This window comes from Pleurodeles waltl, chromosome 7 (assembly GCF_031143425.1).
Source record: "Pleurodeles waltl isolate 20211129_DDA chromosome 7, aPleWal1.hap1.20221129, whole genome shotgun sequence".
NCBI lineage: Eukaryota > Metazoa > Chordata > Amphibia > Caudata > Salamandridae > Pleurodeles > Pleurodeles waltl.
The window spans coordinates 1,364,091,780-1,364,109,698 of NC_090446.1; positions in this window are offsets into that span (position 1 = coordinate 1,364,091,780).

A 17,919-nucleotide genomic window follows, 5' to 3' on the forward strand; every position below is an offset into this window, starting at 1 on the left:
CATGCCCTTTTACCTATGCTGTTGAGTGCAAGGCCACAGTCTCTCAGGTGGGTGACTTTCCCACTGGTTCTGGAGGAGGCTCAATGCGCATATCTCTGTGCTGGGGAGTTCAAGGCCACAATCTCTGGAGTGGGTGACTTTCCCACTGGTTCTGGAGAGGGCTCCATGCCCATTTACCTATGCTGGGGAGTGCAAGGCCACAATCTCTGGAGTGGATGACGTTTCCACTGGCTCTGGAGGGGGTACCATGCGCATATCTCTGTGCTGGGGAGTGCAAGGCTACAATCTCTGGAGTGGGTGACTTTCCCTCTGGTTCTGGAGAGGGCTCAATGCCCATTTACCTATGCTGGGGAGTGCAAGGCCACAGTCTCTGGATTGGGTGACATTCCCACTGGTTCTGGAGGGGGCTCCATCCCCATATCTCAGTGCTGGGGAGTGCAAGGCCACAGTCTCTGGAGTGGGTGACTTCCCCACTGGTTCTGGAGGGGGCTCCATGCCCATATCTCTGTGCTGGGGAGTGCAAGGCCACAATCTCTGGAGTGGGTGACTTTCTCACTGGTTCTGGAGAGGGCTCCATGCCCATATCTCTGTGCTGGGGAGTGGAAGGCCACAGTCTCTTGAGTATGTGACTTTCCACTGGTCCTGGAGGGGGCTCCATGCTCATTTACCTATGCTGGTGAGTCCAAGGCCACAGTCTCTGAAGTGGGTGACTTTCCCACTGGTTCTGGAGGGGGCTCCATGCCCATTTACCTATGCTGTTGAGTGCAAGGCCACAGTCTCTCAGGTGGGTGACTTTCCCACTGGTTCTGGAGGGGGCTCAATGCGCATATCTCTGTGCTGGGGAGTGCAAGGCCACAATCTCTGGAGTGGGTGACTTTCCCACTGGTTCTGGAGAGGGCTCCATGCCCATTTACCTATGCTGGGGAGTGCAAGGCCACAGTCTCTGGATTGGGTGACATTCCCACTGGTTCTGGAGGGGGCTCCATCCCCATATCTCTGTGCTGGGGAGTGCAAGGCCACAGTCTCTGGAGTGGGTGACTTTCCCACTGGTTCTGGAGGGGGCTCCATGCCCATATCTCTGTGCTGGGGAGTGCAAGGCCACAATCTCTGGAGTGGGTGACTTTCCCACTGGTTCCGGAGGGGGCTCTCTGCCCATTTACCTATGCTGGGGAGTGCAAGGCCACAGTCTCTCAGGTGGGTGACTTTCCCACTCGTTCTGGAGGGGGCTCCATGCCCATATCTCTGTGCTGGTGAGTGCAAGGCCATAGTCTCTAGAGTGGGTTACTTTCCACTGGTCCTGGAGGGGGCTCCATGCTCATTTACCTATGTTGGGGAGTGCAAGACCACAGTCTCTGCAGTGGGTGACTTCCCCCTGGTTCTGGGGGGGCCTCCATGCCCTTTTACCTATGCTGTTGAGTGCAAGGCCTCAGTCTCTCAGGTGGGTGACTTTCCCACTGGTTCTGGAGGGGGCTCAATGCGCATATCTCTGTGCTGGGGAGTGCAAGGCCACAATCTCTGGAGTGGGTGACTTTCCCACTGGTTCTGGAGAGGGCTCCATGCCCATTTACCTATGCTGGGGAGTGCAAGGCCACAATCTCTGGAGTGGGTGACGTTTCCACTGGCTCTGGAGGGGGCACCATGCGCATATCTCTGTGCTGGGGAGTGCAAGGCCACAATCTCTGGAGTGGGTGACTTTCCCACTGGTTCTGGAGGGTGCTCTTTGCCCATTTACCTATGCTGGGGAGTGCAAGGCCACAGTCTCTCAGGTGGGTTACTTTCCCACTCGTTCTGGAGGGGGCTCCATGCCCATATCTCTGTGCTGGTGAGTGCAAGGCCATAGTCTCTAGAGTGGGTTACTTTCCACTGGTCGTGGAGGGGGCTCCATGCTCATTTACCTATGTTGGGGAGTGCAAGGCCACAGTCTCTGCAGTGGGTGACTTCCCCCTGGTTCTGGGGGGGGGCTCCATGCCCTTTTACCTATGCTGTTGAGTGCAAGGCCACAGTCTCTCAGGTGGGTGACTTTCCCACTGGTTCTGGAGGGGGCTCAATGCGCATATCTCTGTGCTGGGGAGTTCAAGGCCACAATCTCTGGAGTGGGTGACTTTCCCACTGGTTCTGGAGAGTGCTCCATGCCCATTTACCTATGCTGGGGAGTGCAAGGCCACAATCTCTGGAGTGGATGACGTTTCCACTGGCTCTGGAGGGGGTACCATGCGCATATCTCTGTGCTGGGGAGTGCAAGGCCACAATCTCTGGAGTGGGTGACTTTCCCTCTGGTTCTGGAGAGGGCTCCATGCCCATTTACCTATGCTGGGGAGTGCAAGGCCACAGTCTCTGGATTGGGTGACATTCCCACTGGTTCTGGAGGGGGCTCCATCCCCATATCTCAGTGCTGGGGAGTGCAAGGCCACAGTCTCTGGAGTGGGTGACTTTCCCACTGGTTCTGGAGGGGGCTCCATGCCCATATCTCTGTGCTGGGGAGTGCAAGGCCACAATCTCTGGAGTGGGTGACTTTCTCACTGGTTCTGGAGAGGGCTCCATGCCCATATCTCTGTGCTGGGGAGTGGAAGGCCACAGTCTCTTGAGTATGTGACTTTCCACTGGTCCTGGAGGGGGCTCCATGCTCATTTACCTATGCTGGTGAGTCCAAGGCCACAGTCTCTGAAGTGGGTGACTTTCCCACTGGTTCTGGAGGGGGCTCCATGCCCATTTACCTATGCTGTTGAGTGCAAGGCCACAGTCTCTCAGGTGGGTGACTTTCCCACTGGTTCTGGAGGGGGCTCAATGCGCATATCTCTGTGCTGGGGAGTGCATGGCCACAATCTCTGGAGTGGGTGACTTTCCCACTGGTTCTGGAGAGGGCTCCATGCCCATTTACCTATGCTGGGGAGTGCAAGGCCACAGTCTCTGGATTGGGTGACATTCCCACTGGTTCTGGAGGGGGCTCCATCCCCATATCTCTGTGCTGGGGAGTGCAAGGCCACAGTCTCTGGAGTGGGTGACTTTCCCACTGGTTCTGGAGGGGGCTCCATGCCCATATCTCTGTGCTGGGGAGTGCAAGGCCACAATCTCTGGAGTGGGTGACTTTCCCACTGGTTCCGGAGGGGGCTCTCTGCCCATTTACCTATGCTGGGGAGTGCAAGGCCACAGTCTCTCAGGTGGGTGACTTTCCCACTCGTTCTGGAGGGGGCTCCATGCCCATATCTCTGTGCTGGTGAGTGCAAGGCCATAGTCTCTAGAGTGGGTTACTTTCCACTGGTCCTGGAGGGGGCTCCATGCTCATTTACCTATGTTGGGGAGTGCAAGACCACAGTCTCTGCAGTGGGTGACTTCCCCCTGGTTCTGGGGGGGGCTCCATGCCCTTTTACCTATGCTGTTGAGTGCAAGGCCTCAGTCTCTCAGGTGGGTGACTTTCCCACTGGTTCTGGAGGGGGCTCAATGCGCATATCTCTGTGCTGGGGAGTGCAAGGCCACAATCTCTGGAGTGGGTGACTTTCCCACTGGTTCTGGAGAGGGCTCCATGCCCATTTACCTATGCTGGGGAGTGCAAGGCCACAATCTCTGGAGTGGGTGACGTTTCCACTGGCTCTGGAGGGGGCACCATGCGCATATCTCTGTGCTGGGGAGTGCAAGGCCACAATCTCTGGAGTGGGTGACTTTCCCTCTGGTTCTGGAGAGGGCTCCATGCCCATTTACCTATGCTGGGGAGTGCAAGGCCACAGTCTCTGGATTCGGTGACATTCCCACTGGTTCTGGAGGGGGCTCCATCCCCATATCTCAGTGCTGGGGAGTGCAAGGCCACAGTCTCTGGAGTGGGTGACTTTCCCACTGGTTCTGGAGGGGGCTCCATGCCCATATCTCTGTGCTGGGGAGTGCAAGGCCACAATCTCTGGAGTGGGTGACTTTCTCACTGGTTCTGGTGAGGGCTCCATGCCCATATCTCTGTGCTGGGGAGTGGAAGGCCACAGTCTCTTGAGTGTGTGACTTTCCACTGGTCCTGGAGGGGGCTCCATGCTCATTTACCTATGCTGGTGAGTGCAAGGCCACAGTCTCTCAGGTGGGTGACTTTCCCACTGGTTCTGGAGGGGGCTCAATGCGCATATCTCTGTGCTGGGGAGTGCAAGTCCACAATCTGTGGAGTGGGTGACTTTCCCACTGGTTCTTGAGAGGGCTCCATGCCCATTTACCTATGCTGGGGAGTGCAAGGCCACAATCTCTGGAGTGGGTGACATTTCCACTGGCTCTGGCGGGGTCTCTATGCGCATATCTCTGTGCTGGGGAGTGCAAGGCCACAGTCTCTGGAGTGGGTAACTTTCCCACTGGTTCTGGAGGGCGCGCCATGCCCATTTACCTATACTGGGGAGTGCAAGACCACAGGGTCTCAGGTGGGTGACTTTCCCACTGGTGCTGGAGGGGGCTCCATGCCCGTTTACCTATGCTGGGGAGTGCAAGGCCACAGTCTCTCAGGTGGGTGACTTTCCCACTGGTTCTGGAGGGGGCTACATGCCCATATCTCTGTGCTGGCGAGTGCAGGGCCACAGTCTCTGTAGTGGGTGACTTTCCCACTGGTTCTGGAGGGGGTCTCTGCCCATATCTCTGTTCTGGAGAGTGCAAGGCCACAGTCTCTGGAGAGGGTGACTTTCCCACTGGTTCTGGAGGGGGCTCCATGCCAATTTACCTATGCTGGGGACTGCAAGGCCACAGTCTCTCAGGTGGGTGACTTTCCCACTCGTTCTGGAGGGGGCTCCATGCCCATATCTCTGTGGTGGGGAGTGCAAGGCCATAGTCTCTAGAGTGGGTGACTTTCCCACTGGCTCTAAAGGGGGCTCCATGCCCATATCTCTGTGCTGGGGAGTGGAAGGCCACTGTCTCTTGAGTGTGTGACTTTCCACTGGTCCTGGAGGGGGCTTCATGCTCTTTTACCTATGCTGTTGAGTGCAAGGCCACAGTATCTCAGGTGGGTGACTTTCCCACTGGTTCTGGAGGGGGCTCCATCCCCATATCTCTGTGCTGGGGAGTGCAAGGCCACAGTCTCCGCAGTGGGTGACTTTCCCACTGGTTCTAGAGGGGGCTCCATGCCCATATCTCTGTGCTGGCGAGTGCAAGCCCACAGTCTCTGGAGTGGGTGACTTTCCCACTGGTTCTGGAGGGGGCTCTCTGCCCATATCTCTGTTCTGGAGAGTGCAAGGGCACAGTCTCTGGAGTGGGTGACTTTCCCACTGGTTCTGGAGGGGGCTCCATGCCCATATCTCTGTGCTGGGGAGTGCAAGGCCACAATCTCTGGAGTGGGTGACTTTCCCACTGGTTCTGGAGGGGGCTCTCTGCCCATTTACCTATGCTGGGGAGTGCAAGGCCACAGTCTCTCAGGTGGGTGACTTTCCCACTCGTTCTGGAGGGGGCTCCATGCCCATATCTCTGTGCTGGTGAGTGCAAGGCCATAGTCTCTAGAGTGGGTTACTTTCCACTGGTCGTGGAGGGGGCTCCATGCTCATTTACCTATGTTGGGGAGTGCAAGGCCACAGTCTCTGCAGTGGGTGACTTCCCCCTGGTTCTGGGGGGGGGCTCCATGCCCTTTTACCTATGCTGTTGAGTGCAAGGCCACAGTCTCTCAGGTGGGTGACTTTCCCACTGGTTCTGGAGGGGGCTCAATGCGCATATCTCTGTGCTGGGGAGTTCAAGGCCACAATCTCTGGAGTGGGTGACTTTCCCACTGGTTCTGGAGAGGGCTCCATGCCCATTTACCTATGCTGGGGAGTGCAAGGCCACAATCTCTGGAGTGGATGACGTTTCCACTGGCTCTGGAGGGGGTACCATGCGCATATCTCTGTGCTGGGGAGTGCAAGGCCACAATCTCTGGAGTGGGTGACTTTCCCTCTGGTTCTGGAGAGGGCTCAATGCCCATTTACCTATGCTGGGGAGTGCAAGGCCACAGTCTCTGGATTGGGTGACATTCCCACTGGTTCTGAAGGGGGCTCCATCCCCATCTGCTGGGGAGTGCAAGGCCAAAGTCTCTGGAGTGGGTGACTTTCCCACTGGTTCTGGAGGGGGGCTCCATCCCCATCTGCTGGGGAGTGCAAGGCCAAAGTCTCTGGAGTGGGTGACTTTCCCACTGGTTCTGGAGGGGGCTCCATCCCCATCTGCTGGGGAGTGCAAGGCCAAAGTCTCTGGAGTGGGTGACTTTCCCACTGGTTCTGGAGGGGGGCTCCATGCCCATATCTCTGTGCTGGGGAGTGGAAGGCCACAGTCTCTTGAGTGTGTGACTTTCCACTGGTCCTGAAGGGGGCTCCATCCCCATCTGCTGGGGAGTGCAAGGCCAAAGTCTCTGGAGTGGGTGACTTTCCCACTGGTTCTGAAGGGGGCTCCATCCCCATCTGCTGGGGAGTGCAAGGCCAAAGTCTCTGGAGTGGGTGACTTTCCCACTGGTTCTGGAGGGGGGCTCCATGCCCATATCTCTGTGCTGGGGAGTGGAAGGCCACAGTCTCTTGAGTGTGTGACTTTCCACTGGTCCTGAAGGGGGCTCCATGCTCATTTACCTATGTTGGGGAGTGCAAGGCCACAGTCTCTGCAGTGGGTGACTTCCCCCTCATTCTGGGGGGGGGCTCCATGCCCTTTTACCTATGCTGTTGAGTGCAAGGCCACAGTCTCTCAGGTGGGTGACTTTCCCACTGGTTCTGGAGGGGGCTCAATGCGCATATCTCTGTGCTGAGGAGTGCAAGGCCACAATCTCTGGAGTGGGTGACTTTCCCTCTGGTTCTGGAGAGGGATCCATGCCCATTTACCTATGCTGGGGAGTGCAAGGCCACAGTCTCTGGATTGGGTGACATTCCCACTGGTCCTGGAGGGGGCTCCATGCTCATTTACCTATGCTGGTGAGTGCAAGGCCACAGTCTCTCAGGTGGGTGACTTTCCCACTGGTTCTGGAGGGGGCTCAATGCGCATATCTCTGTGCTGGGGAGTGCAAGTCCACAATCTCTGGAGTGGGTGACTTTCCCACTGGTTCTTGAGAGGGCTCCATGCCCATTTACCTATGCTGGGGAGTGCAAGGCCACAATCTCTGGAGTGGGTGACATTTCCACTGGCTCTGGCGGGGTCTCTATGCGCATATCTCTGTGCTGGGGAGTGCAAGGCCACAGTCTCTGGAGTGGGTAACTTTCCCACTGGTTCTGGAGGGCGCGCCATGCCCATTTACCTATACTGGGGAGTGCAAGACCACAGGGTCTCAGGTGGGTGACTTTCCCACTGGTGCTGGAGGGGGCTCCATGCCCGTTTACCTATGCTGGGGAGTGCAAGGCCACAGTCTCTCAGGTGGGTGACTTTCCCACTGGTTCTGGAGGGGGCTACATGCCCATATCTCTGTGCTGGCGAGTGCAGGGCCACAGTCTCTGTAGTGGGTGACTTTCCCACTGGTTCTGGAGGGGGTCTCTGCCCATATCTCTGTTCTGGAGAGTGCAAGGCCACAGTCTCTGGAGAGGGTGACTTTCCCACTGGTTCTGGAGGGGGCTCCATGCCAATTTACCTATGCTGGGGACTGCAAGGCCACAGTCTCTCAGGTGGGTGACTTTCCCACTCGTTCTGGAGGGGGCTCCATGCCCATATCTCTGTGGTGGGGAGTGCAAGGCCATAGTCTCTAGAGTGGGTGACTTTCCCACTGGCTCTAAAGGAGGCTCCATGCCCATATCTCTGTGCTGGGGAGTGGAAGGCCACTGTCTCTTGAGTGTGTGACTTTCCACTGGTCCTGGAGGGGGCTCCATGCTCTTTTACCTATGCTGTTGAGTGCAAGGCCACAGTATCTCAGGTGGGTGACTTTCCCACTGGTTCTGGAGGGGGCTCCATCCCCATATCTCTGTGCTGGGGAGTGCAAGGCCACAGTCTCTGCAGTGGGTGTCTTTCCCACTGGTTCTAGAGGGGGCTCCATGCCCATATCTCTGTGCTGGCGAGTGCAAGCCCACAGTCTCTGGAGTGGGTGACTTTCCCACTGGTTCTGGAGGGGGCTCTCTGCCCATATCTCTGTTCTGGAGAGTGCAAGGGCACAGTCTCTGGAGTGGGTGACTTTCCCACTGGTTCTGGAGGGGGCTCCATGCCCATTTACCTATGCTGGGGAGTGCAAGGCCACATTCTCTGAGGAGGGTGACTTTCCTGCTCGTTCTGGAGGGGGCTCCATGCCCATATCTCTGTGCTGGGGAGTGCAAGGCCATAGTCTCTTGAGTGGGTGACTTTCCACTGGTCCTGGAGGGGGCTCCATGCTCATTTACCTATGTTGGGGAGTGAAAGGCCACAGTCTCTGCAGTGGGTGACTTCCCCCTGGTTCTGGGGGGGGGGCTCCATGCCCTTTTACCTATGCTGTTGAGTGCAAGGCCACAGTCTCTCAGGTGGGTGACTTTCCCACTGGTTCTGGGGGGGGCTCAATGCGCATATCTCTGTGCTGGGGAGTGCAAGGCCACAATCTCTGGAGTGGGTGACTTTCCCATTGGTTCTCGAGAGGGCTCCATGCCCATTTACCTATGCTGGGGAGTGCAAGGCCACAATCTCTGGAGTGGGTGACATTTCCACTGGCTCTGGCGGGGTCTCCATGCGCATATCTCTGTGCTGGGGAGTGCAAGGCCATAGTCTCTTGAGTGGGTGACTTTCCACTGGTCCTGGAGGGGGCTCCATGCTCATTTACCTATGTTGGGGAGTTCAAGGCCACAGTCTCTGCAGTGGGTGACTTCCCCCTGGTTCTGGGGGGGGGGGCTCCATGCCCTTTTACCTATACTGTTGAGTGCAAGGCCACAGTCTCTCAGGTGGGTGACTTTCCCACTGGTTCTGGGGGGGGCTCAATGCGCATATCTCTGTGCTGGGGAGTGCAAGGCCACAATCTCTGGAGTGGGTGACTTTCCCACTGGTTTTCGAGAGGGCTCCATGCCCATTTACCTATGCTGGGGAGTGCAAGGCCACAGTCTCTGGATTGGGTGACATTCCCACTGGTTCTGGAGGGGGCTCCATCCCCATATCTCTGTGCTGGTGAGTGCAGGCCACAGTCTCTGGAGTGGGTGACTTTCCCACTGGTTCTGGAGGGGGCTCCATTCCCATATCTCTGTGCTGGGGAGTGCAAGGCCACAGTCTCTGGAGTGGGTGACTTTCCGACTGGTTCTGGAGGGGGATCCATGCCCATATCTCTGTGCTGGGGAGTGCAAGGCCACAATGTCTGGAGTGGGTGACTTTCCCACTGGTTCTGGAGGGGGCTCCATGCTTATATCTCTGTGCTGGGGAGTGCAAGGCCACAATCTCTGGAGTGGGTGACTTTCCCACTGGTTCTGGAGAGGGCTCCATGCCCATATCTCTGTGCTGGGGAGTGGAAGGCCACAGTCTCTTGAGTGTGTGACTTTCCATTGGTCCTGGAGGGGGCTCCATGCTCATTTACCTATGTTGGGGAGTGCAAGGCCACAGTCTCTGCAGTGGGTGACTTCCCCCTGGTTCTGGGGGGGGGGGCTCCATGCCCTTTTACCTATGCTGTTGAATGCAAGGCCACAGTCTCTCAGGTGGGTGACTTATCCACAGGTTCTGGAGGGGGCTCATTGCGCATATCTCTGTGCTGGGGAGTGCAAGGCCACAATCTCTGGAGTGGGTGACTTTCCCACTGGTTCTGGAGAGGGCTCCATGCCCATTTACCTATGCTGGGGAGTGCAAGGCCACAATCTCTGGAGTGGGTGACGTTTCCACTGGCTCTGGAGGGGGCACCATGCGCATATCTCTGTGCTGGAGACTGCATGGCCACAATCTCTGGAGTGGGTGACTTTCCCTCTGGTTCTGGAGAGGGCTCCATGCCCATTTACCTATGCTGGGGAGTGCAAGGCCACAGTCTCTGGATTGGGTGACATTCCCACTGCTTCTGTTGGGGGCTCCATCCCCATATCTCTGTGCTGGGGAGTGCAAGGCCACAGTCTCTGGAGTGGGTGACTTTCCCACTGGTTCTGGAGGGGGCTCTCTGCCCATTTACCTATGCTGGGGAGTGCAAGGCCACAGTCTCTCAGGTGGGTGACTTTCCCACTCGTTCTGGAGGGGGCTCCATGCCCATATCTCTGTGCTGGTGAGTGCAAGGCCATAGTCTCTAGAGTGGGTTACTTTCCACTGGTCGTGGAGGGGGCTCCATGCCCATATCTCTGTGCTGGGGAGTGCAAGGCCACAATCTCTGGAGTGGGTGACTTTCCCACTGGTTCTTGAGAGGGCTCCATGCCCATATCTCTGTGCTGGGGAGTGGAAGGCCACAGTCTCTTGAGTATGTGACTTTCCACTGGTCCTGGAGGGGGCTCCATGCTCATTTACCTATGCTGGTGAGTCCAAGGCCACAGTGTCTGAAGTGGGTGACTTTCCCACTGGTTCTGGAGGGGGCTCCATGCCCATTTACCTATGCTGTTGAGTGCAACGCAACAGTCTCTCAGGTGGGTGACTTTCCCACTGGTTCTGGAGGGGGCTCAATGCGCATATCTCTGTGCTGGGGAGTGCAAGTCCACAATCTCTGGAGTGGGTGACTTTCCCACTGGTTCTTGAGAGGGCTCCATGCCCATTTACCTATGCTGGGGAGTGCAAGGCCACAATCTCTGGAGTGGGTGACATTTCCACTGGCTCTGGCGGGGTCTCCATGCGCATATCTCTGTGCTGGGGAGTGCAAGGCCACAGTCTCTGGAGTGGGTAACTTTCCCAGTGGTTCTGGAGGGCGCACCATGCCCATTTACCTATACTGGGGAGTGCAAGACCACAGGGTCTCAGGTGGGTGACTTTCCCACTGGTGCTGGAGGGGGCTCCATGCCCGTTTACCTATGCTGGGGAGTGCAAGGCCACAGTCTCTCAGGTGGGTGACTTTCCCACTGGTTCTGGAGGGGGCTCCATGCCCATCTCTCTGTGCTGGCGAGTGCAGGGCCACAGTCTCTGTAGTGGGTGACTTTCCCACTGGTTCTGTAGGGGGTCTCTGCCCATATCTCTGTTCTGGAGAGTGCAAGGCCACAGTCTCTGGAGAGGGTGACTTTCCCACTGGTTCTGGAGGGGGCTCCATGCCCATTTACCTATGCTGGGGAGTGCAAGGCCACAGTCTCTCAGGTGGGTGACTTTCCCACTCGTTCTGGAGGGGGCTCCATGTCCATATCTCTGTGGTGGGGAGTGCAAGGCCATAGTCTCTAGAGTGGGTGACTTTCCCACTGGTTCTGAAGGGGGCTCCATGCCCATATCGCTGTGCTGGGGAGTGGAAGGCCACTGTCTCTTGAGTGTGTGACTTTCCACTGGTCCTGGAGGGGGCTCCATGCTCTTTTACCTATGCTGTTGAGTGCAAGCCCACAGTATCTCAGGTGGGTGACTTTCCCATTGGTTCTGGAGGGGGCTCCATGCCCATATCTCTGTGCTGGGGAGTGCAAGGCCACAATCTCTGGAGTGGGTGACTTTCCCACTGGTTCTGGAGGGGGCTCTCTGCCCATTTACCTATGCTGGGGAGTGCAAGGCCACAGTCTCTCAGGTGGGTGCCTTTCCCACTCGTTCTGGAGGGGGCTCCATGCCCATATCTCTGTGCTGGTGAGTGCAAGGCCATAGTCTCTAGAGTGGGTTACTTTCCACTGGTCGTGGAGGGGGCTCCATGCTCATTTACCTATGTTGGGGAGTGCAAGGCCACAGTCTCTGCAGTGGGTGACTTCCCCCTGGTTCTGGGGGGGGGGCTCCATGCCCTTTTACCTATGCTGTTGAGTGCAAGGCCACAGTCTCTCAGGTGGGTGACTTTCCCACTGGTTCTGGAGGGGGCTCAATGCGCATATCTCTGTGCTGGGGAGTTCAAGGCCACAATCTCTGGAGTGGGTGACTTTCCCACTGGTTCTGGAGAGGGCTCCATGCCCATTTACCTATGCTGGGGAGTGCAAGGCCACAATCTCTGGAGTGGATGACGTTTCCACTGGCTCTGGAGGGGGTACCATGCGCATATCTCTGTGCTGGGGAGTGCAAGGCCACAATCTCTGGAGTGGGTGACTTTCCCTCTGGTTCTGGAGAGGGCTCCATGCCCATTTACCTATGCAGGGGAGTGCAAGGCCACAGTCTCTGGATTGGGTGACATTCCCACTGGTTCTGGAGGGGGCTCCATCCCCATATCTCAGTGCTGGGGAGTGCAAGGCCACAGTCTCTGGAGTGGGTGACTTTCCCACTGGTTCTGGAGGGGGCTCCATGCCCATATCTCTGTGCTGGGGAGTGCAAGGCCACAATCTCTGGAGTGGGTGACTTTCTCACTGGTTCTGGAGAGGGCTCCATGCCCATATCTCTGTGCTGGGGAGTGGAAGGACACAGTCTCTTGAGTATGTGACTTTCCACTGGTCCTGGAGGGGGCTCCATGCTCATTTACCTATGCTGGTGAGTCCAAGGCCACAGTCTCTGAAGTGGGTGACTTTCCCACTGGTTCTGGAGGGGGCTCCATGCCCATTTACCTATGCTGTTGAGTGCAAGGCCACAGTCTCTCAGGTGGGTGACTTTCCCACTGGTTCTGGAGGGGGCTCAATGCGCATATCTCTGTGCTGGGGAGTGCAAGTCCACAATCTCTGGAGTGGGTGACTTTCCCACTGCTTCTTGAGAGGGCTCCATGCCCATTTACCTATGCTGGGGAGTGCAAGGCCACAATCTCTGGAGTGGGTGACATTTCCACTGGCTCTGGCGGGGTCTCCATGCGCATATCTCTGTGCTGGGGAGTGCAAGGCCACAGTCTCTGGAGTGGGTAACTTTCCCACTGGTTCTGGAGGGCGCACCATGCCCATTTACCTATACTGGGGAGTGCAAGGCCACAGTCTCTGGAGTGGGTGACTTTCCCACTGGTTCTGGAGGGGGCTCCATGCCCATATCTCTGTGCTGGCGAGTGCAGGGCCACAGTCTCTGTAGTGGGTGACTTTCCCACTGATTCTGGAGGGGGTCTCTGCCCATATCTCTGTTCTGGAGAGTGCAAGGCCACAGTCTCTGGAGAGGGTGACTTTCCCACTGGTTCTGGAGGGGGCTCCATGCCCATTTACCTATGCTGGGGAGTGCAAGGCCACAGTCTCTCAGGTGGGTGACTTTCCCACTCGTTCTGGAGGGGGCTCCATGCCCATATCTCTGTGGTGGGGAGTGCAAGGCCATAGTCTCTAGAGTGGGTGACTTTCCCACTGGTTCTGAAGGGGGCTCCATGCCCATATCTCTGTGCTGGGGAGTTGAAGGCCACTGTCTCTTGAGTGTGTGACTTTCCACTGGTCCTGGAGGGGGCTCCGTGCTCTTTTACCTATGCTGTTGAGTGCAAGGCCACAGTATCTCAGGTTGGTGACTTTCCCACTGGTTCTGGAGGGGGCTCCATCCCCATATCTCTGTGCTGGGGAGTGCAAGGCCACAGTCTCTGGAGTGGGTGACTTTCCCACTGGTTCTAGAGGGGGCTCTCTGCCCATATCTCTGTTCTGGAGAGTGCAAGGCCACAGTCTTTGGAGTGGGTGACTTTCCCACTGGTTCTGGAGGGGGCTCCATGCCCATTTACCTATGCTGGGGAGTGCAAGGCCACAGTCTCTGAGGAGGGTGACTTTCCCGCTCGTTCTGGAGGGGGCTCCATGCCCATATCTCTGTGCTGGGGAGTGCAAGGCCATAGTCTCTAGAGTGGGTGACTTTCCACTGGTCCTGGAGGGGGCTCCATGCTCATTTACCTATGTTGGGGAGTGCAAGGCCACAGTCTCTGCAGTGGGTGACTTCCCCCTGGTTCTGGGGGGGGCTCCATGCCCTTTTACCTATGCTGTTGAGTGCAAGGCCACAGTCTCTCAGGTGGGTGACTTTCCCACTGGTTCTGGAGGGGGCTCAATGCGCATATCTCTGTGCTGGGGAGTGCAAGGCCACAATCTCTGGAGTGGGTGACTTTCCCACTGGTTCTGGAGAGGGCTCCATGCCCATTTACCTATGCTGGGGAGTGCAAGGCCACAATCTCTGGAGTGGGTGACGTTTCCACTGGCTCTGGAGGGGGCACCATGCGCATATCTCTGTGCTGGGGAGTGCAAGGCCACAATCTCTGGAGTGGGTGACTTTCCCTCTGGTTCTGGAGAGGGCTCCATGCCCATTTACCTATGCTGGGGAGTGCAAGGCCACAGTCTCTGGATTGGGTGACATTCCCACTGGTTCTGGAGGGGGCTCCATCCCCATATCTCAGTGCTGGGGAGTGCAAGGCCAGAGTCTCTGGAGTGGGTGACTTTCCCACTGGTTCTGGAGGGGGCTCCATGCCCATATCTCTGTGCTGGGGAGTGCAAGGCCACAATCTCTGGAGTGGGTGACTTTCTCACTGGTTCTGGAGAGGGCTCCATGCCCATATCTCTGTGCTGGGAAGTGGAAGGCCACAGTCTCTTGAGTGTGTGACTTTCCACTGGTCCTGGAGGGGGCTCCACGCTCATTTACCTATGCTGGTGAGTCCAAGGCCACAGTCTCTGAAGTGGGTGACTTTCCCACTGGTTCTGGAGGGGGCTCCATGCCCTTTTACCTATGCTGTTGAGTGCAAGGCCACAGTCTCTCAGGTGGGTGACTTTCCCACTGGTTCTGGAGGGGGCTCAATGCGCATATCTCTGTGCTGGGGAGTGCAAGTCCACAATCTCTGGAGTGGGTGACTTTCCACTGGTTCTTGAGAGGGCTCCATGCCCATTTACCTATGCTGGGGAGTGCAAGGCCACAATCTCTGGAGTGGGTGACATTTCCACTGGCTCTGGCGGGGTCTCCATGCGCATATCTCTGTGCTGAGGAGTGCAAGGCCACAGTCTGTGGAGTGGGTAACTTTCCCACTGGTTCTGGAGGGCGCACCATGCCCATTTACCTATACTGGGGAGTGCAAGACCACAGGGTCTCAGGTGGGTGAGTTTCCCACTGGTGCTGGAGGGGGCTCCATGCCCGTTTACCTACGCTGGGGAGTGCAAGGCCACAGTCTCTCAGGTGGGTGACTTTCCCACTGGTTCTGGAGGGGGCTACATGCCCATATCTCTGTGCGGGCGAGTGCAGGGCCACAGTCTCTGTAGTGGGTGACTTTCCCACTGGTTCTGGAGGGGGTCTCTGCCCATATCTCTGTTCTGGAGAGTGCAAGGCCACAGTCTCTGGAGAGGGTGACTTTCCCACTGGTTCTGGAGGGGGCTCCATGCCCATTTACCTATGCTGGGGAGTGCAAGGCCACAGTCTCTCAGGTGGGTGACTTTCCCACTCGTTCTGGAGGGGGCTCCATGCCCATATCTCTGTGGTGGGGAGTGCAAGGCCATAGTCTCTAGAGTGGGTGACTTTCCCACTGGCTCTAAAGGGGGCTCCATGCCCATATCTCTGTGCTGGGGAGTGGAAGGCCACTGTCTCTTGAGTGTGTGACTTTCCACTGGTCCTGGAGGGGGCTCCATGCTCTTTTACCTATGCTGTTGAGTGCAAGGCCACAGTATCTCAGGTGGGTGACTTTCCCACTGGTTCTGGAGGGGGCTCCATCCCCATATCTCTGTGCTGGGGAGTGCAAGGCCACAGTCTCTGGAGTGGGTGACTTTCCCACTGGTTCTAGAGGGGGCTCCATGCCCATATCTCTGTGCTGGCGAGTGCAAGCCCACAGTCTCTGGAGTGGGTGACTTTCCCACTAGTTCTGGAGGGGGCTCTCTGTCCATATCTCTGTTCTGGAGAGTGCAAGGCCACAGTCTCTGGAGTGGGTGACTTTCCCACTGGTTCTGGAGGGGGCTCCATGCCCATTTACCTATGCTGGGGAGTGCAAGGCCACAGTCTCTGAGGAGGGTGACTTTCCTGCTCGTTCTGGAGGGGGCTGCATGCCCATATCTCTGTGCTGGGGAGTGCAAGGCCATAGTCTCTTGAGTGGGTGACTTTCCACTGGTCCTGGAGGGGGCTCCATGCTCATTTACCTATGTTGGGGAGTGCAAGGCCACAGTCTCTGCAGTGGGTGACTTCCCCCTGATTCTGGGGGGGGGGCTCCATGCCCTTTTACCTATGCTGTTGAGTGCAAGGCCACAGTCTCTCAGGTGGGTGACTTTCCCACTGGTTCTGGAGGGGGCTCCATCCTCATATCTCTGTGCTGGGGAGTGCAAGGCCACAGTCTCTCAGGTGGGTGAATTTCTCACTGGTTCTGGAGGGGGCTCAATGCGCATATCTCTGTGCTGGGGAGTGCAAGGCCACAATCTCTGGAGTGGGTGACTTTCCCACTGGTTCTCGAGAGGGCTCCATGCCCATTTACCTATGCTGGGGAGTGCAAGGCCACAATCTCTGGAGTGGGTGACGTTTCCAATGGCTCTGGAGGGGGCACCATGCGCATATCTCTGTGCTGGGGAGTGCAAGGCCACAATCTCTGCAGTGGGTGACTTTCCCTCTGGTTCTGGAGAGGGCTCCATGCCCATTTACCTATGCTGGGGAGTGCAAGGCCACAGTCTCTGGATTGGGTGACATTCCCACTGGTTCTAGAGGGGGCTCCATCCCTATATCTCTGTGCTGGGGAGTGCAATGCCACAGTCTCTGGAGTGGGTGACTTTCCCACTGGTTCTGGAGGGGGCTCCATCCCCATATCTCTGTGCTGGGGAGTGCAAGGCCACAGTCTCTGGAGTGGGTGACTTTCCCACTGGTTCTGGAGGGGGCTCCATGCCCATATCTCTGTGCTGGGGTTTGCAAGGCCCCAATCTCTGGAGTGGGTGACTTTCCCACTGGTTCTGGAGAGGGCTCCATGCCCATATCTCTGTGCTGGGGAGTGGAAGGCCACAGTCTCTTGAGTGGGTGACTTTCCACTGGTCCTGGAGGGGGCTCCATGCTCATTTACCTATGTTAGGGCGTGCAAGGCCACAGTCTCTGCAGTGGGTGACTTCCCCCTGGTTCTGGGGGGTGCTCCATGCCCTTTTACCTATGCTGTTGAGTGCAAGGCCACAGTCTCTCAGGTGGGTGACTTTCCCACTGGTTCTGGAGGGGGCTCAATGCGCATATCTCTGTGCTGGGGAGTGCAAGGCCACAATCTCTGCAGTGGGTGACTTTCCCACTGGTTCTTGAGAGGGCTCCATGCCCATTTACCTATGCTGGGGAGTGCAAGGCCACAATCTCTGGAGTGGGTGACGTTTCACTGGCTCTGGAGGGGGCACCATGTGCATATCTCTGTGCTGGGGAGTGCAAGGCCACAATCTCTGGAGTGGGTGACTTTCCCTCTGGTTCTGGAGAGGGCTCCATGCCCATTTACCTATGCTGGGGAGTGCAAGGCCACAGTCTCTGGATTGGGTGACATTCCCACTGGTTCTGGAGGGGGCTCCATCCCCATATCTCTGTGCTGGTGAGTGCAGGCCACAGTCTCTGGAGTGGGTGACTTTCCCACTGGTTCTGGAGGGGGCTCCATTCCCATATCTCTGTGCTGGGGAGTGCAAGGCCACAGTCTCTGGAGTGGGTGACTTTCCCACTGGTTCTGGAGGGGGCTCCATGCCCATATCTCTGTGCTGGGGAGTGCAAGGCCACAATCTCTGGAGTGGGTGACTTTTCCACTGGTTCTGGAGAGGGCTCCATGCCCATATCTCTGTGCTGGGTAGTGGAAGGCCACAGTCTCTTGAGTGTGTGACTTTCCACTGGTCCTAGAGGGGGCTCCATGCTCATTTACCTAATTTGGGGAGTGCAAGGCCACAGTCTCTGCAGTGGGTGACTTCCCCCTGGTTCTGGGGGGGGCTCCATGCCCTTTTACCTATGCTTTTGAGTGCAAGGCCACAGTCTCTCAGGTGGGTGACTTTCCCACTGGTTCTGGAGGGGTCTCAATGCGCATATCTCTGTGCTGGGGAGTGCAAGGCCACAATCTCTGGAGTGGGTGACTTTCCCACTGGTTCTGGAGAGGGCTCCATGCCCATTTACCTATGCTGGGGAGTGCAAGGCCACAATCTCTGGAGTGGGTGACGTTTCCACTGGCTCTGGAGGGGGCACCATGCGCATATCTCTGTGCTG